Genomic DNA, 18990 nt, shown 5'->3' with positions numbered 1-18990 from the left:
CAAAAGCGTACTTTCTAGTAATAGTTGTATCTGCACTTGAAATTCTGGAAGTGCCTACCCTTAACAAATTTGATAGAAGACATTTGGGGTGGTTTCGAAGGACAAGAAATTGCATTGTGCAGCAGAAGCAGTATAGCTGCAGTGCATGTGATAGCCTATCCATTTTATGGAGGAAAACTATAGTTTAAATATTTATGCTGGCTCTAAACTGAAGAATTTTCTGCAACCAAATATTATTGCAATTGTAGGATACATGGAGTTATTACTGTGTGATAAGCTTTACAAATGTGTGATAAAATGAACATGTAATGTAATCTCTTCTTTACTGCTGAGAGGACACAGTAGCTTAAATAGAAATCAATCTTTCCTTGAAAGGAATGATTCATAAAAGTTTATCTTCTTCCTTCTACTCAAACAAGTACACTGACAATGTTTAGTTTGCCTGTTCAAGTGAAAGGCAAAATTAACTTAATGGAGTTAATATAATGTTGATAATACTCAAGAATCCCTCTTTGAAAGCTCAGATGATGCAAAAACCTAGGTTTCTAATTTAAACATGCCATTTAACTAATTTTTACTTTAATAGGAATTTTACTAAATTGCATTAAAGTTATCAGTAGTCTCTGTGGTAGATAGAAAATATTTTGCAACAAGAGAGGCAATTGGAATAGTCCTGTCTTGCAGGCTTGGATGATTTGGAAGTAGTGGTGCTTGCAGCTCTTTTAGTGGTTTACAAAGCAATTTGTCAACTTGTTTGTTTACAGAAACCTTACTCTTTCGTGTTCCGTGCAAGTACCCAGGGATAGGGAAAATTACCCTGATGACAGAAAGAACAATTTGGAGCTTTGATAAATGCAAATTTTTTTTAAGAACTTGATTTTTGTCTGAAGTGCAAAAATGCAAGAAATATTTCTAGCATAAAAAATACTTTTTGTCATGCTTAATATCTCAGAATTAAACAAAGATAGTTTTATCAAACAGTTTCCTGAAAGTCTTATTTTCATTGAGGACAAGAGTGAAAAACTCCGGTCATAAGTCATTCCTGAGGAATCTCAAAATACTGCTCTATAAAGAAGATGCCTTCTTGTCTCTGAATACAGAGTACTGAGCTATGCAGCAGTATCAAGACTGTAGTGGAGCATTGGAAAATATTACTCAAGGAAAGAGGAAGCAATATGTTTAGCCACATCTACAATTCAACTCAATCAAGAATGTTTGCAACTAGGCAGGGTAGCCACAAACCACAGAATGACCATCAAGTTACAGCAGATAAAATACCTACACAAAGCTTAAAAAAAGAAAATTATAGTTCCTGTGGCAGTGAATACAGTCTGCCTCCTGATTTATCAGTGGAATGTATCACAAGAGAACAGTTGAGATATTTTGAAGGTGTCATCCTCTATATCCCTGATACACTGTGATAGCCTGGCAGTCTTCATATCTCTGCAAGATCTCTCCAGGCCTATGCTAAAATAATTTGAATGTGTGGGAAAAGATCTAGCTGAAGAAATCTGGATTGCCTTTTGGATGAAAAGAATAGGTTCAAGACCGCTTAGCTTTTGGCCTCTCTTTAGGGGGTTTTGGTAGTGGGAGGGCTGTGGCTTCTGTGAGAATCTTCCCCTGTGCCTAATAGAGCCAGTGCCAGCTGGCTCCAAGACAGATCCACTGCTGGCCAAGCCCAAGCCCATCAGCAACAGGAGTAGCGCTTCTGGGATAATATATTTAAGAAGGGGAAAAAAACTGCACAACAGCAGCCAAAGAAAGGAGTGAGAATATGTGAGGGGAACAGCGCTGCAGACACCAAGACCAGTGAAGAAGGAGAGGCAGGCAGTGCTCCAGGCATCAAAGCACTCATGGTGCAGACTATGGTGAGGCATCTGTCCCCCTGCAGCCCTTGGAGGTCCATGGTGGAACAGATACCTGCCTACAGCCTGTGGAGGACCCCAGACTGGAGCAAGTGGATGCCCAAAGGAGTCTGTGACTCCGTGGAAGCCAGTGCTGGAGCAGGCTCCTGGTAGGACCTGTGGCCCCATGGAGAGTGGAGCCTATGCTGGAGCAAGTTTGCTGGCAGGAGTTGTGACCCGTGGGAGACCCACGCTGGAGCATTCTGTTCCTGGAGGACTGCATCAAGTAGGAGGGACCCCCACTGGAGCAGTTCATGAAGAACTTCACCCCATGGGAAGGACCCATGTTGGAGAAGTTCAGGAAGGAGTGTCTTCCACAGGAGAGACTGGAGCAGGGGAAGAGTGTGAGGAGGAAGAAGTGGCAAAACAACATGTGATGAACTGACTGCAGACCCATTCCCCATTCCCTTGTGCTGCTGAAGGCAAGGAGGTAGAAAAAATGGGGAGTGAAGTTGAGCCCAGTAATAAGGGAGGGGTGAGGAAAAGGTGCCTTTAGTTTTGTTCTTATTTCTTATTATCCTACTCTGATCTGATTGGCAATAAATTAATTTCCCCGAACTGAATCTGTTTTGCCTGTGATGGTAATGTGTGACTGATCTCTCCCTGTCTGTACCTTGACCCACAAGCATTTCATCATATCTTCTTCACCCCCATCAAGCTGAGGAGGGGCAGTGATAGAGCGGCCTTGGTGGCCACCTGGCAGCAGAGATCAACCCACTGCAACTCTTTATCTTTTTAATGTGTGATCCTGGCATATCCCATAAACATTTAAGCTGTTGTTCCTTTGGTCTGAGGGGGGAAAACTGAGTGCTGAGGAGTCATTCGTATATCCAGTACATTTCCAGGCCATCTGACCTGTGCAAGATTCTGCAGGGCTTATGTCATTGCATTATATGCTGGCTGAAATGAGCCTAACAGACTACTGTAAGCACAGCCAATGCTGTCCTTGGGTCACAGTTTGGATGGTAAAATTTCTAAATACATTTCTCTAAAAGGGTAAGAATGTGTTGAGTAATGGACCTAAATTGCTCAATTACATGATTGAGGAGCAAGTGTACCGTTTCTAGCCAATACTCAAGAGGTCTTAGCTCAAACCTGATACATTTATTCTATTAAGGTGACAAAAATCTGCATTCATCCAAGAAAGCATCGTGATTTGTTTGCGTTGTTTGTGATTTCAAAGCTGTCTGACCAGACAAGGAATTTGATGTCCAAGCAAGGCAACACCTTCAGGGATTGACAGGGAATTTGTCTTTTCCCATTCAATTAATCTTTATTGCTTTATCTGTATTTCTTAACATTCTAAGCAGGATCAATTATAAAATTAAGTGTCTGTGATTTATAATCACAAGAACACTGTAAATTTTTTTTCCACCAAAATATTCTTGTGCACATCATTCTGCACAGCTTTCATACAAATCAGGGAAGACCACAAATACTTGGTGATTTTCTGTACTATTTGCTCACTCTTGCAAGGATGTCCAATACATTTTGAGTCACTTGCTACCCTCACCACAGAAACTAGTGTATCTCCAGACTGTATGTAATATCCCTGCTATTTTAGCTATGCTCTTCTAAATATCCAACACGCTTCTGCTAAAGCTGCCTTGTATATACATTTGTGCAGAGATCAGTCACAGCTCTGACTGCAGTATAGACATACTTAAAGCCTTTGAAGAAGAACATCTTAGAAAATTCATTTTTGGTTGGCACAAGAGCCTCAGATAGAGGCAGAGTTGGGGCTAAAACAGAAAGCAAACTAATGCTGGTATTAACAGACTTCAGAACATAACAAGATATTAGACTTCTATGATGTTTACTAAGCACAGAGTATTTTCCTAGGCATTTTGAAATTCTGTCTCCTAGTAAAGCACAAGTCAGCAGGCTGGAGTAAAGTTTAAAGCTTTAATAGCTTTTGAGCAGAAATAACTAATGGTGACAGTGATAGTTTGGCAAATACGTGTTTGAACATTTGAGGATCCAGTGAGACTGGAGACAGTTCAAGACAGATAACAGCCTGCTGAGTAAAGAAATGCAAACTAATGAGATGGTCTGGCAAGAAAATTCTTCAGAATACTATGGGGGACACTCTATACAATGGCACAAACTCAACTTATGGAGTGAAAGGTCACAGTGATGCTGCTGATGGTATAGGCAAGCCTTTCTCCTGAGTGTTCATATCAAAACATGTCAGGATGACACCTACATCTAGGAGATCTGAGGTGTTCTCCTCTATGCAGAAGTAGAAGGCCTGACATTTAGCTTCACTTACCAAACAAGATCTCATCCTGATTAAAATTTTCTGGAGAAATATTGGATAGCATCAGCTGCTCTCTATAGAAAAAGCTACACCCAAAGCTGCTACATACTTGACTCTGATCCAGTTACTTAGTGCAGGAGAAACAGATGGTATCTTCATCTGGTTCAATCTTCAGATGAATTGCCATGTGATCCCACTGCCAACGCTGAGAAAAGTGGAACAGTCTTGGTAAAAAGAAGTACAAATCTTCTGATGAGGGGCCTCCATGGTTCCCAGCAGATGGATAAAATCCCTCTTTAAATTCAGATGATCAAATTTTGAAGAGTAACAAAGTCTAAGAGAGATCATACAGAGCTATAATTTGTAGTTTAAATGCGAGTGATGAAGAAGAGATGAATTTTATTCACTATTTTGAATAATGTTCAGCATTTGTACAAGGTTGTTGTTTCTTTGAGTCTTTGTTACTTTCATGTGATTGCTGGTGAATAGCTGGTCTGAAAGAAAATCAACCTTGCAAAAAAGGAGAACAAGCTTTCATTTTAGAAATAAATATTTTTCCTTTTAAGCAGTATCTCAAACTCTGCACAAAAATTCACCTTCTGATTGTGGGCCCTTCAGGACTAGAAACAATGTCCATATCATTACTTTATAAAGTTGTTTGTAGGCAGAAATTAAATATGGCCTTTTAAACTGAAATTAGAAGGTTACCTATATCAGATTTTATGCTACTATTCTCTAGCTCATTTAATAAGTCTTACTGGTTTCAGTTCTTACATTTATGCCTCAGGCAAACAATTTATTTTATGAGCAATAGAATATTCAAAGCTGGTTTTTTGCAGATTTATGTTGTATATCCTCAATTCAAAGTCCTAACTCACTCAACATCCGCCAAAGTGCCATCCCCTCTGGGAAAGCATAAGTATGTGCTATGACTCACCTAAAGCTACGTAAATTCACGTGTGTCTGGTCAGCCAGCCGATAAAAGCATAAGCTATGTACGTATATGTATGATTCTGACAGGGGTTTTATGGATACTTAGAAAAAAATGTATTTATCCATTGATGCTTCATGAGCTGAACCAGATGACCTCTTGAGATCTAATCCAATCCAAACCATTTTATGATCATTGAAATTAATTTATCTTTGGATTCTTCAGCAGTTAAACTCATGCAATCTGAATTACTTTGCAATTCAGTGAAAAAATTGATAAGCAAATTCAGGTATTATTAGGTGTGGAATGGCAGGGAGACAGAGCAATGGGTGATGATTGTATAAGCCTTATTTTCGCAGAAGATCATGTTAGCATGGCATACCTAGCAGTGGGCTACAACTCTGGCACTTCAGTGTTGCTAGCTCAGGCTAGCAGGTTTACCTGTTACCAAGGTTTACTATCAGCATCTGTTCAATAACTGTTCACCTCCGTACCTGACATTACTGAAATGAAACTGATATTACTGATATTACTGAAATGAAACCTGATGACTGTATAAGCTATTATATATTTTAACAGTCACCAGTTTGGTTTTAACATAATATAGCATACGTAAAAGAAGCCAATTTTTATTATGGTGTTGTATAGTTGTTTTATGACTGTGGTCTTGTTTCCTTTTGCAGAGAAACTGGTCATCCATAGGAATAGCTTTTATTAATGATTTGTCATGTGCTTGTCATTAGTTAGCAGCTGACACCTTTTCCAGACGGTCTTTATTCCTAGAATTACATTGTATGACAAACACATCTTAACATCCTTTGCTGTTGATGCAAGGTCTAGAGAATTCAGAGTTATTCAAGTTCCTGTTGGTAATTTCTTGTCATCATACCATGGCAAATCCTTTATGTTAAATTGTATCAAAATTATATTATGTATATTTACTCCTTTTGGCTATATTCAGGTTGTCATAACCATAGTTATAAAAAAAGGAGAGTAACAATGGTTAAAATAAGAGAGACAAGTCTTTTATTAGACAAATATAGCTGGGGAAAAACATGCTCTTTCTAAATATTGTTGATTGATAGCATCAGTAGCTGTTAAATTCTATTACTTTCTCTCTACACTGCTTACAGGATCCTTTTTGATAGCATAAAGTTTGTTTTCTTTATGATTATGTTATTTTCTATTTGTTGAACACTGAAAGATGGCTCTGTTTATTTTGCACGGTAATTCCTTGATTTTAACCAACACAGAAAACTCATTTATGCATTAATCACTCTGTTTCTGCTTATTTGAAATATTGATGGTTCTCCTGTAGTTAACAATTGCATTTTTTTGTAGTGGCTTCTTATTTTCTTTGAGACTTGATGGACTTCAACCTCTTCTGTATTTTGAGAGTTTTCAGTCAAAGTTTTGAATGTCTGCTGGCAGAAATGGATTTACTGAAGAACTTCAGCAGTTGCAACTATTTCAAGTCAGCTGCATTGTATTTTTATTTTATTGGATATGGTAGAGAAGTTTAACATCTTGAATCAAGAATTTCTATCACCTTGTCTTTAGTTTACCTTTGCTCCAGTGAGATACTGATCATTTTTTTCTGGGAATGCCTTTTTCACTGGTGATCTTGTTAATAACAGGAGACTCGCCTTTTGATGCTTTTGTCTAGCACCACTTCATTTTAATTTCACAAATTGCATTTGGAATTTTCCTGAGAATTCTGGGTGTTATTTTGTAAATCTATTTTATATGGGAATGAAAATTAATTTTTCTGCAGGATCTTATTTTTAATTTGTGCAACTTGAAAAGTTTCAATGCCCTCTCACTCATCGAAAGTTTACATTCCATGTAGTTAATTTGTAATTCCTTATTACAGCAATCTAAGTATGTCTCCACAGTCCCTCAAATCTACATTGTCATTATGTTTTACAGACATTGTGTGCTTAACTTTACTACCCTGAATTGTCTCACTGCCTTGAAAGGAATATCTTTCATTCCAAGTAGCATGGCAAATATTCCTGCTATTTCTCATGACATGTTTGCTGTCTTAGCAGGCACTAAGAAACAGGGAAGCGATCTGGAAAAGGACTGTTATAAAAAGCACAGTGGGGCCATAGGTGGTGGCAACATACTTCTTTTGTTGAACAACTACGAAGAGCTTGCCTTGGTGTAATTTGACCAGTTTTTAAGTGGCTGCTTGAACAGAATTCAGATACTGCTACCTGTATTATAGGATCAGGAGCTATGTCTGGGAAGGACCTTGACAGATAAGGCAGAACATCCATTCTCCCGGAACACAGTCCACTGCAGATAACTTGCTCATGCTGTCTCTTTCCTGATTTGTCCAACAACAAGGACTCCTCAGTCTTTTCAGGTGAACTATTACATGAGTTTAATTTGTGATGGGAAAATGTTTCCTTGTGTCTAACTTATTTACCTTCTGCAGTTTCAATATTGGGTCAAGTGCTTTGGCTCTATATTTGGCTAGAATCTGTGATACTAGCAGGGAATAATACACTGAAAGAGGATGGATGCCTGGGAGCCTGGTGTGCATAGAGAGTCTTTCCAACGAAAGTGTCTGCTCAGAAGACAATGTAGAGTGATGCTGTGAGAAGAATTTATGATGCTGCAGTGGCTGCTGAGGCCAGAAGGCAGAGGTAGAGCTGCAGTGTAGCAAATTATACCACAGTTGTAAACCAGAATCTTGAAGTCAAGAACATGAATGACCTGAACCATAACAAGGCACTTGGGCCTCAAGTGTTGTAAAAAACCGTCTTGTGTTTTGTCAGGTTTATATAATCAAAATGAAAGACTCTGAGTTTTAGCATAAAGGACTGCCTTTCACTTCAGTAAAGGATATTAGGGTAGGAGCAGCTTCTTGCTTAGGGAGAGCAGAGATGGTTTGGGCTCCTAAATTAGTGAGAATGAGGGAGTAATCCAAGGAATGGCAGATAAGCAGTGAGAGGAAGAGCACTAGGAAGAAGAAAATAATGAAGAAACAATGGCACAGTGTTTAATGAGTCATCTGTGGGGGATGGAGAGATGACAGTTGCATCTAGTATTAATTAGAAACTTTAAGCCTGTTTTACTGGAACAAATTAGTCAGGAGGGTCAAAGGTATTTATTTATATGACCCACTGTACAATACTGAATAATTGAAGTCTGGCCATTCAGAGACACCCAAACATCTGTCAACAAGCATTCACATCTAAAAAAACCTGAATCCCAGAAGTTTAAGCCTTTATTAGTCACAAAGAAAAGAAAAAAGCAGGGAAAGCTTACTTCCTCTCTCTGTAGCTGCAGTACTGGCTGTTAGTTTGGTTTGTATTTTATAATAAGGGAAAATGTTCTATTTGGCAGCCTTTTAGGTGGTATTAAAGATGGTAATAGCTGTTCTTTTTGGATGAGGATGTTAGGATGATGAGCCAGAGTTGATGTTATTACTGTTGTGGTAAAACCTGAACCTGCCTCCTCAATGATAAATTATGCACACACAAAGGGGTGAAAAAAGCCAAGTTTGGAAATGCATCTTCTGTTTCTACTCTGACTTTAATTTACAGGATTGTTGTTAGAGGAGACTAAGGATAGCACAGGGTGAGTTCAAGATTTGGCTTTTACAACCATTTACCTGTTCAAAGGCATTGCTTTACTCTGCCTTCCTGTCTGCACTTTTAGTCTTGCATCAGTGCTGCCAAAAAGAGTGATCTAGCCAACTAAGGCATAAGCTGAAGGCGTAGCAAGAAGAACCAGAATGAAGAAGACATTGGGAAAGAAGAGGAGCACAAGTGAAAAGATATGATGGCAGAAATGCAAGTTATCTTCCAGCAGCTGCATTTGCTGAAGCTGGAGGAAGAGTCAGTGTCATGCGCACACCCCATCTAGGCACTGCTCTAGTCCATGTGTTTCTTGAGACTGAGGAAACAGGACCCAGAGGGGTCACAGTGGGTGTGTTTGCCACACAATCTTTCTGGGGTCCTTCGATGGGTACCTGGAGAACTTCCTAGATTTAATCTTCTCTGACTTGTATAGATAATACTGTTTGGCAGCTTGCTGAACACTGATGTTTTCTGGCTGTTATTTCCCTGTCTGAGCTTCTCTCAGGGCAAATGCCTTTGAATATCAAATAATCAGATAATATGAGCAGCTATTCCTATTACAGTTTGAGAGCCATGCATAACTCTTTGAATGCTGTGATTTGTCATGCCACTGACTGTGTTTTCTTTAAAGAACCATTACACTTTTATTTGAGCTGAAATGGATAGAGGGTAAACATCAACTACCCCTCATTAACCATATTCTTCCTTACCTTGGGAAGAAACTTTATAAGACAAACGCAGAATTGTTTTGGTTGGAAGGGACTTCAAGACCATCTAGTTCCAATGCCCCCCTGCCATGGTACAGGGACTTCCTCTATACCAGGTTGCTTAATGTCCCATCCAACCTTGGCTTGAACACTTACAGGGAAGGGAAATCCACAACTTCTATTGGAAACCTGTTCCAGTGCCTCACTACACTGTTTGTAAAAAAAGAAAAATAAATAATGAAACCTTATCTAGTTTTAATTTTGTTGCATCTCTTTTAGAACTAAATGACCTCTCTACCTTTCTTTTTTTCCCTGATGTTCAAAACAGTGGGTCTGGCTGGACTTCCACCACACAGGACACAATCTCCGTGTTTCTCTTCAGCCAGTAGCAAATGTGTTCTTCACTCATATTTAATTAGATATTTCATTTCCATCCTAGAGTCTACTAAGTAGTTCTCCCTTTACTGCAAAATTTCAGTTTTACTGCATATCTTCTTCATACCAACTGAGCTGGACTTTTGCGCTTTGGACAACTTGAGACATGTTTCTGCCCCTAGGGCCAGGGCCTTGGTGGGAGGCACAGCCCCTTCACTCCCTTGGGCTTATAGACAAAGGCAGCTGATATTATATGAAAAGATTTGAAGGAAACCAAAGAGGTTTTTTTCATTTTTATTCAAGTTTCTTCTTCAGTTTGACTGGAAATAAAAGCTGTTTCAGCGACATTAGATAGAAATGCGAAGAAAATGGTTTTTGGGTTTTCAGTTTCTTTTCTTTCTCAAAGGTCAGAGGAAAACATTTTTATTTCATTATGAAAATGAAAAGTTAGGACTCTTTTAAATAATATAAACATTTTGCTTGTGAAATAATGAGCAGTTTCAAACTTATTTTGCTGGAATACTGTGGCTTGAAAAGGGCAAAGAAGCAATGGGAGCTATTGTACCTTTGGCGAAGAAGACAAAAGTGTTTTGGGGCCCAGGAGGAATTAATTGGTGCCTAACTAAGGACTGGGGACTGTTTTGTAGTTAGATCTTCCACTGCCCTGAAAGAAGCAGTTTCTTCAATTTAGCCACATAAATACAGTTACCATCTATGAACTCTAACAACAAGAGCAGCTGCAGCTTGGGGGGAAATAGAAGATGCAATTGTAGAGGGGCAGGAGGCTGCTGGGTGGGAGTCTGTGGTGATGACTTTATTGGAGACAGACTGATGGCTCAAAAATGCACTCTAAATCATTTTAGCAGGCTAGTCAATCATGGAGGTGTGAATCAACTCAAGAAAAATGAAGTTTGAAAAAATTTAGGATATGCTGTGATGCAAATGCGTTTTCATGGTAATGCATCTCTGCGGTTGTGAAGCATTGAGATCCTTGGGTACGTCATGGTCAGTGTGAAAGAGATGTAAAACAGAAAAGCTTTCAGAGCACTGCAGCAAGAGGTAAAAGGATTGTGTCACTCTTTTCTCCTGTTCTGCTTTTCTTCTCTTCCTAATTTCGTTACTATTTTCCTCCTTGCTGTCTATCTCCATCACTTGTATTCTTTGTATTAACTTGGCCTGCTTTGAGTGCCCCAAATAAATTCCAACTACACTTTTGGATTAAAAAAATATTTCCTCTACTACATTTTCCATAGACAGTGTAATTTGTCTTAAAGTGTTTTTGGTATATGACAAAATTGAATTAAAATCTTTACCCTATAATATTTGAAGAGTTCCAAGTTGTCTTATCACTTTCTTCTAAGTATATACATCATAGAGATAAAGGTATTTATACATCATAGAGATAAAGGTATTTCATTTTCTTATCTTCTTCCTTCACAAATTACTAAAATTTTAATCACATCAATAGTCTTTGTGCCTCATCTTTGATCAGCTCTTTTCTGCATTCTTTTTACGTCTGTTTTCTTTCATTTTGCAATTGGCACTGGCAATTGCAGATATTTTTGATTTCTAGCTACACTTCCCAGTTCCCGTGAGACATGTTGTAGTCTTTTGTTTCCAGTGTAGAGTCATCTTTATAAAAGGGGCATCATTTACAACTTCTGTAAGCTCTTGCAATAAAAAGGGGAAGGAAAGTAATATTTTGAGTATATTCCAGTATTCAGCAGGTACATAAGTGTGGACCTCAATCAGCACAGATACTGTGAAATACAATGTAATATATCAATTAAATCACTGCATTGCTTGTTTCTTCTTTTTAACTTTTTGTTTGTTTGTTTGTTAAAGGAAATCAAGAAAATTCTGTAATTATTTGTAATATATATGTAGTATAGTTTCTTTTCCAATATAGTGATTTCACTCAGTAACAGCTTCTACTAGTCTCACTATCACTGTTGGTATATGTGTTCAATTTGCTTCCTGATAGGCAAGGTGAGGAAGGAGCAGGTGAGACTAAAACATCACTCTGGAAGTAGCGGTTTGGCTTCTACAGAAGGCAGCAAGGAGATAGGTTTGCGTCAAAACTGAATTTCAACCTAATTTTATTCAATGGTTTCATATAAACATAAAGAACAGACATAGGATTGTGCAATTTTCATAAATCAAGTAGTTGAAGACATTCCTTATCTCAATTTCAAAAGCATATACCAAACCCAAGAAATTAAACTAGTTGCAGGTACATTCCAGATAATCTTCCAATTTTAGGTTTTAGTTCCAGTTCCTGTACAGTTCTCTGCCTAAATATTGTTTCACCATTTTGGCATGAATAATTCATCAGTTTGGAAAGAATTGTAGGGCATTTCCACTAAAAGAGGAAACTGAAGATGCAGCTAGGTATTTTTTGATGCAATCCAGGGCTTTTAGAGAGGCTGAGCATATTTCTATAAGTATATTTGAAATCAAGTAACAGGAGCAAATTTCTCTGTTCTCAGTTCCGAGCTTTTTTCAGCATAGACAGCCAAAAGCTGTTTTGCTTTTGTTCATGGTCATGTCGTGTTCCTGCCACTCTTTCACTGGCAGTGTCTTGCTTTTTTTTTCCTTGACTTCTTTGTCTGCATCTGCAGATATTCTCTTCACTGCTCTATTAGTTAAAAATATGCATTCATGTGTGTGTGAATGCCTAGACACACTCACACACACTGCTCTGAGTTCAAATCAATTCCATACCTCTGTGCCATTTCCCACACTGAGTGATCTCATGGGATGATATAGTTCAGCTGTTGCCCCACCCTTGGTGGCTTAGTCCTTATGTGACTGATGTGCTGCTATTTTAGCCATTGCAGAACAACAGAGTCCCTCTAAATTGTTTCCTGAAATAGGCTGAATGGAAAATAATTATCATGCCAGCAACTGCATTGAAGTGCTGCAATTGCTCACAGATCAAAGACTCATTCACTGGGAACTTAGCTGATGGAGAACTACAGAATAATCTTTATAGCTCTATGTTAGGAAACCAAGTAAAACACAGGTTTTAATTCTATTTCTAGGATTGCTCATCAGTGAGCACTGGATTGTCTAAATGCCACATATTTTAATGACATTTTTTAGTAAAAATTTCAGGTCAGCTTTTCTGATTTTGCCCATGGGGTATCTAGTGAATTTGATCATTATTTTCATTATTTAATTCCGAAGTTTTTATTGAACTGCAGGCAGATAGTACCTAAAGATAGAATTAGGGCCCAGATTGCCAGTGTATTACTGGTTTACAGAGATATACAGCTGGTTATGGTGTGTTGAGACTAAGTCTAGCATTACCTTAAAGTTTGCTGCAAGTGTCCTGCTTTGGAAGACTCTTTCCATTGTTTAAAATTTCAAGAGTAAAAATTTATTTTGTTGATTTTTCAGTTTTGTTTTCTGATGGAATTTTAAAAGACTGTTTTGTAGATTCTTCTCTCCTGAATCCCATAACTGTCAGCCCTTATTTGTGACGCACATTTGAAATCTGTATAGGGAGTTTTCCTTCCCTTGCACAGAATGCTCCTCATGGCTGGGTATATGTTTTCCTCTGGCTCTCATATGAAGAAGTATTTTTGTCAGTGCAACTTATAAGCTTGTTTGAAACTGCTTAGACAAGCAGTTATAGCAGTAAATATAAAATGCAGATTGATCCTTGGAGCTAATCTTCTTTTTGATGATGGGCTCTATTTAATTTATACCAGTAAAATAATCTGTTCTCTTGTGATGTTCCTTACCATGGAACAGGTAAAGTTATAGTTTCAATTCAATGATATTATCTGTCATGGGTAGGGACCTTGTATTTTACATTCTCATTCACTTATGTTTTCTAGAATCTACATTTTAGCTTTCTGCAAGGTAATGAACAGGCAATTTTTAGGTTTTAGGTTGTGTATGCCTAGGTAATACATGTTCTTTCATTTTGTTTCTTTTTAGCTTCTGTGTGCTTTTGAGTGCTACTGAAAAACGCATTCCAGAGTTTTGCTTATTTTCGTCAAAACCAGTGGAGGATTTGTTTCATGCTGTGTCACAATTTTGTGTTGCCATTGTTAATATGACAACATGATGATATGAGGTTTAGATTGGATTTTGGGAGAAGTTTCTTCCTCAAAAGGGCTGTCAAGCACTGGAACAGGCTGCCCAGGAAAGTGGCTGAGTCACCATCCCTGGAGGTCTTTAAAAGATGTGTAGATATAGCATTTGGGGACATGATTTAGTGTGGACTTGGTAGTGCTGGTTTAACAGTTGGACTTGATCTTAAGAGTCCTTTCTAACCCAAATAATTCTATGATTTCCCAGCTGCATTTATGTAGATTGAGATTTAGGACAAGACTGGTCTGACCTACTTGTATGTGTAGGAAATGCAAAAGGGTTTTGGATGTTGCTACCAGTAGAGTGAGGAGAGCATGAAGTGTAAGCAGATGCAGGTGGTAGTAGGGAAGGGGGCAAAGCAACCATAAAATGTACTGCAGAGCTCCTGAATAGTTACTGCTTCCTATTACAAGCTGCTCTTCTGGCAGAGGTGAGCCAACTAGAGCTAGAGCACTAACTCTACCCTGGTTAGGTGCCAGACTATGTTGTGGTAAAGTAGCATACCCAAAAGAATACTTTTCTTTCCCAGAGTAGTACAAGAAAGTGAAAGAGAAGAATCAGAGTACTAAGGATCTCTGATGATGTGATTCTCAGCCTGTTGGTGGGAATATTAGCTACATACTCCAATTGTGTAGGTTGTGTCAGGGTCAGAACTGTCTTTTGCTTCTTGGAAAAAAAATCAGAAACTGAGATGGAAAGAGACTTTGCAGTCTTTAAAGACTTTACAGTTAACAGTAGCAGAAATTTTCCCATGGTGGCATCTGGTTCATGATTTCTTAGCGAAGTAAACTGTGCTCTGCACAGTTGGCTATGTTGATCTAAGGGCTCCAGGGATTTGACCTGTCACCAGCAGAGAAGGCTATCATTTTTATGAAGTATTTCAGCTACCTCTGTCCTTCAGTCCGTTCCACCTCTCACTGTGGCATGGCCATTGCCTCTCTTCTGTCCTTTCACTAGGAGTAATGATGAGGATGGGATGGGTCACTAAAGCAGCTCTTTACTGACTATAAATGTGTATACAGGGAAAATTATTTCTGTTAAGATTCTTTCCAGAACCATACAAACCCAGATATTACAATGGCAGAGAAACATGTGCTACTGAGGAATGAGACAGCACTGTGGATTATCATCATGTGTTTTCCCACTAGTACTCTCAAAAAGAAAGATATTAAATGCTGAAATACAAGAGTGAGCTCAATGGAGAACTAGGGTATTATTGGCATATGGCTCTATAGTCATCATACTGTGGAATGGAAGGATGCAGGGATGTAAGGGCAAATGGCTAAGGAACAAAATAACAAAATTTCCTAGATGAATTATGGTAATTTCATCTGGTTCTCCCACCATCATTGGGAGATCCAAAATGGTTTCCATCATTTTAGCTTCAGAATGGTTATTTAATTGTGGAAGAGTCTCAAAATAGACCATCCTGACAGGATGCTTCAGCTGATAGACATGGCTGAAGACATATTCAGTTTCCTAAAGCAAAATCTCAACCACTTATTGACTGGAAAGTTTGAATACATCTTAGGACACACAGTATAAAAAACCCCAAAATCTAAGTATTTATTTTCAACTTTTTCTGCAGTATTTTAAAATATATTTGCTACATTTTCTGAAGATTTTTAAGTCTCCAGTCAGGAACAGTAACAGGCACTACTGCAAAAGATATCATCAAAACAGCCCTGAGTTCACTGACTGAACTCCCAGTGCTGCAAGGCTGTTTGTACAGGCAGACATTTGTGCTAGCAGTAAGATTCTTGCAGGACTGTGTCCTTAGACAAGAAGTAATGTATCAAATAAAAGCAAAGGAACCAGTGAAACATAAATGGTCTTGCCATACATTTGTTTCTATTGTTACTATAGATGAGGATGTTCGTAGCATCTAAAGGACTACATTTTTGGCTTCAGCACAACAAGCTGTTTTATGTGTGAGCTGTATGTAATTATATTGAAAAGAAACTTTGCTTCAAGAACATTTTTGGCTCCAATGTGCAATAAAACAAGGGGCCTTTGTTCAGCTCTCAGCAGAGTTATTTATGGACTTACTAAAGGACAGTTTCATCTGATAGTATTCATCCATGGCCTCAAATTTAAATGTAGTGACTTATATTCATATTAATCAAAATTACTTATATGATCAACCAGACAAAGATTTCTGAAACTAGAAATGGGATTGCTCTACAGATTCAGACCTGGAACAGCAATATGGAGTGGTTTTCAGATCCAAAGCTTTGAATGAGCCAGAGTGGAAAACAAAAGGCTTTGCATAATTCACATCAATTATAATCATCTTTACTTGAATTGAAAATAAGGCTCTTGGTCTCTTAAATGGAAAAAAAAAAGAGTCACAGGGAGCAGAGGGAGCTAACTGTCTATTGGGAAAAAGGAATCCCAGCGCTAAGTGGGCTTCAGCCAGAAGATCCTATAGGACCTTAAGAAACTGGGTAAGGGCACTGTGCTTTCCTCTGACTTGCCTAAACAGCCATTACATTAAAAGATTACTTTCAGAAATCCTGCTTTCCTCAGATTTTTCCTGCCTGACCTGTGGGACTTGGGAAGCATCCAATGACAACTTTGTGTTCTACTTCAAACTCAGCATGACCATGGACAAGCTCTTTAGGGCCATAGTCAGACCACCTGCTGTCAGTACAAACCTTTGGTTTTGCAACTGCTGTGGCATCTAGGTTTAAGAGTGTGCCACTCAGCAATTCAGAACACTGTTCTTACAAGACTGGAAGATCCAGGTTCCAGTGGCACCAGTGGAGGAAGTGTTTATAGTGAAGTAAACTTCAGTTTACTTCAGTTTACATTCAGCCAGTATGAATGTAGCCCCTGTTCATTCTTTTGCTTTGGCCTCCCAGATGTTAAATAGATGGTCAGTAGTTTTTTACCTCACTGGTTTCCTGTAAAATTAAAGACTTTAAAAGAATATGGAGCACTGAGGTATTGCAAGAGAGGAGGTTATATAAATGTGATGTAATTATATAAGCCTCTTCGGATGAATTGCGCTTTCATTTCCATAGCCTTCTACTACATGCTTGTTGTTTATTTGTGCTATTAGTGGTTGTAAAGAATAGATGTTATTTGAGATGATGAATCCCAGTCTTATTTTCTTTTCTCAGTGAAGAATTTTGTTTGGGTCATGCAAACTGCAGGGTCACATTGATCAATCAAAATTGCAAACACCAAATGCTTCTAAACACTGAGGTCAGTTTTCTGAATTTCAAAATTTCTTTATTATAGCATTTCCCTCCTTGACATTTCCAGGATCCACTGGGACCTATTGCTAGCATCTAACTCGAAATTCGTTGTCACTCTACAGGAAATGACAACAGACACTGGATGGAAGGACCAAACTCGCATTATCATCAATACATTGTTTAAAACTATTCCTGGGCATTGTGCTGTTCTTTAGGTTTAACCAAATAGTTAACTGTAATAATTAAGTGTTAATTTATTCTGAACCAAAAGCACTGTATTCTAAGCAGGTCCTCACTCTTCTGAGTGATCAATTACATTGTTCTGTTGTTTCCTTTAGAAACCGCTGATAGGCAGCAGGTTTTCATGTGGGAAATATTACTGTCTTTCATGTGCAAGGAAATCTTGAGCTGTTAGTATTATGCATTTTATTATTTTAATAGATTCCATTAATCAGATAGATGAAGATTAAAACAAAAATGTCACTGTGTACTCCTCTAAATGAATGTGACTTTTGCTGTTTTTTTGAAGATTGATGTAGAAAAAAAGAATGTTCTACCAGATGTGTCTGCAAAGGACCAGTTATAGCTGTAGATGCCAGTAGACTGAATTAATGAGTAAGTTTGTCACATGCACAACACACATTTAGGCACTGCTTTTAGAAATGAGGCCAGTATATTAGGACAAAAGAATGAAAGAGCTTTGCTTTATTAGTTAGAGTTATTACAGCTAACTAGCTAACTAATGGAATAGGCTATGTTACTCAGAAATCTCTCTGTGCTTCAGATAAATAACTGTTAACCAGACACCCTTCTAAAACAGATCCTGTTCCAGCCAGACTATTAAGCTGAGCCATGAACAGTATGACATACCCAACAGTGAATGCAATCTATCCTTACTTCTAGAACCTCTGCTGTATTTAGCTGTCTGTTTGCCTTGATCCTGGCTACTCAGCTGTGCTTCAGGGACTCATACCAGCCCAGAGGTCTGGAGTGAAACACATTGGTCAGTCAGCATTGGATGCTCACCTGTGTGATATATCAAATTATTATTAACCCAAGGAAATAGTAATTTAGATCTATGATTTTTCTGCATATATTAGTGAGAACAGAATAGCTAATCAAGTTTGCAGAGGATTTCTGAATGGTTTATGCATGAAGCTTTGGACCAAGGGCCAAATCCTTGTTCAGCCAATTTTCTGCATACATTTTGAAAAGTGCTGGCAATTACTATTTGGACATACTCCTATGTGCTTTCTGCCCCCAGCTGAGGACAACTTCTGGACACAGCTTTTTGGGAACACCTTAAGGCATTAAGCTAAATATTCTGGTAAAAGTTACAAGTAAAAAATCAAAAGTCTGAGTTCCTACTCTGTTTCACCTTGGGCAGTTCATAACAATTCTATTCAGCATAAGTAAAGCATAAAGTGATTTTAATTCTTTACTTTCATACTCATATGCAGTGTTCCTTCCACAGGCTAACATGACAAGACTGATGAACTATTTTAATTTTCTAATCAAAGGCAACTGGAGTGTGAGCTGTCCCGGCCACCCTCTCACACCTTTGCAATATTCTATATTCCCACATGTGGGAAGAAGCTGATGGGTAAGAGTCAGGTGTATCATCTTTATGACACACAAGGGTTGCTTCATTTCTAGGCAAACACATCTAATCCACTTTCTACCCTTTGTGCTGCTGTATGAGTTTGAGCAGAATGGAGTATGAACAGTCAGGTCCAAAAAAAAAGCAGATTGCCTTTCAAGTCAATGGTGCAAATACTAATTATCTTTAAGAGTACTGTCTGCCTAGCAGAACCAGCAGAACCAGTCACATTAAACACAGGCGTAGCAGTATTAAAGTAGGATGGACTAACAATTATTTGTCTGAGACCAGAATCCTCATATCAATAGAAGAA

This window comes from Neopelma chrysocephalum, unplaced genomic scaffold, assembly GCF_003984885.1.
Source record: "Neopelma chrysocephalum unplaced genomic scaffold, ASM398488v2 Primary Assembly neopelma1_97102, whole genome shotgun sequence".
NCBI lineage: Eukaryota > Metazoa > Chordata > Aves > Passeriformes > Pipridae > Neopelma > Neopelma chrysocephalum.
Note: the sequence above shows the minus strand (reverse complement) of the source record.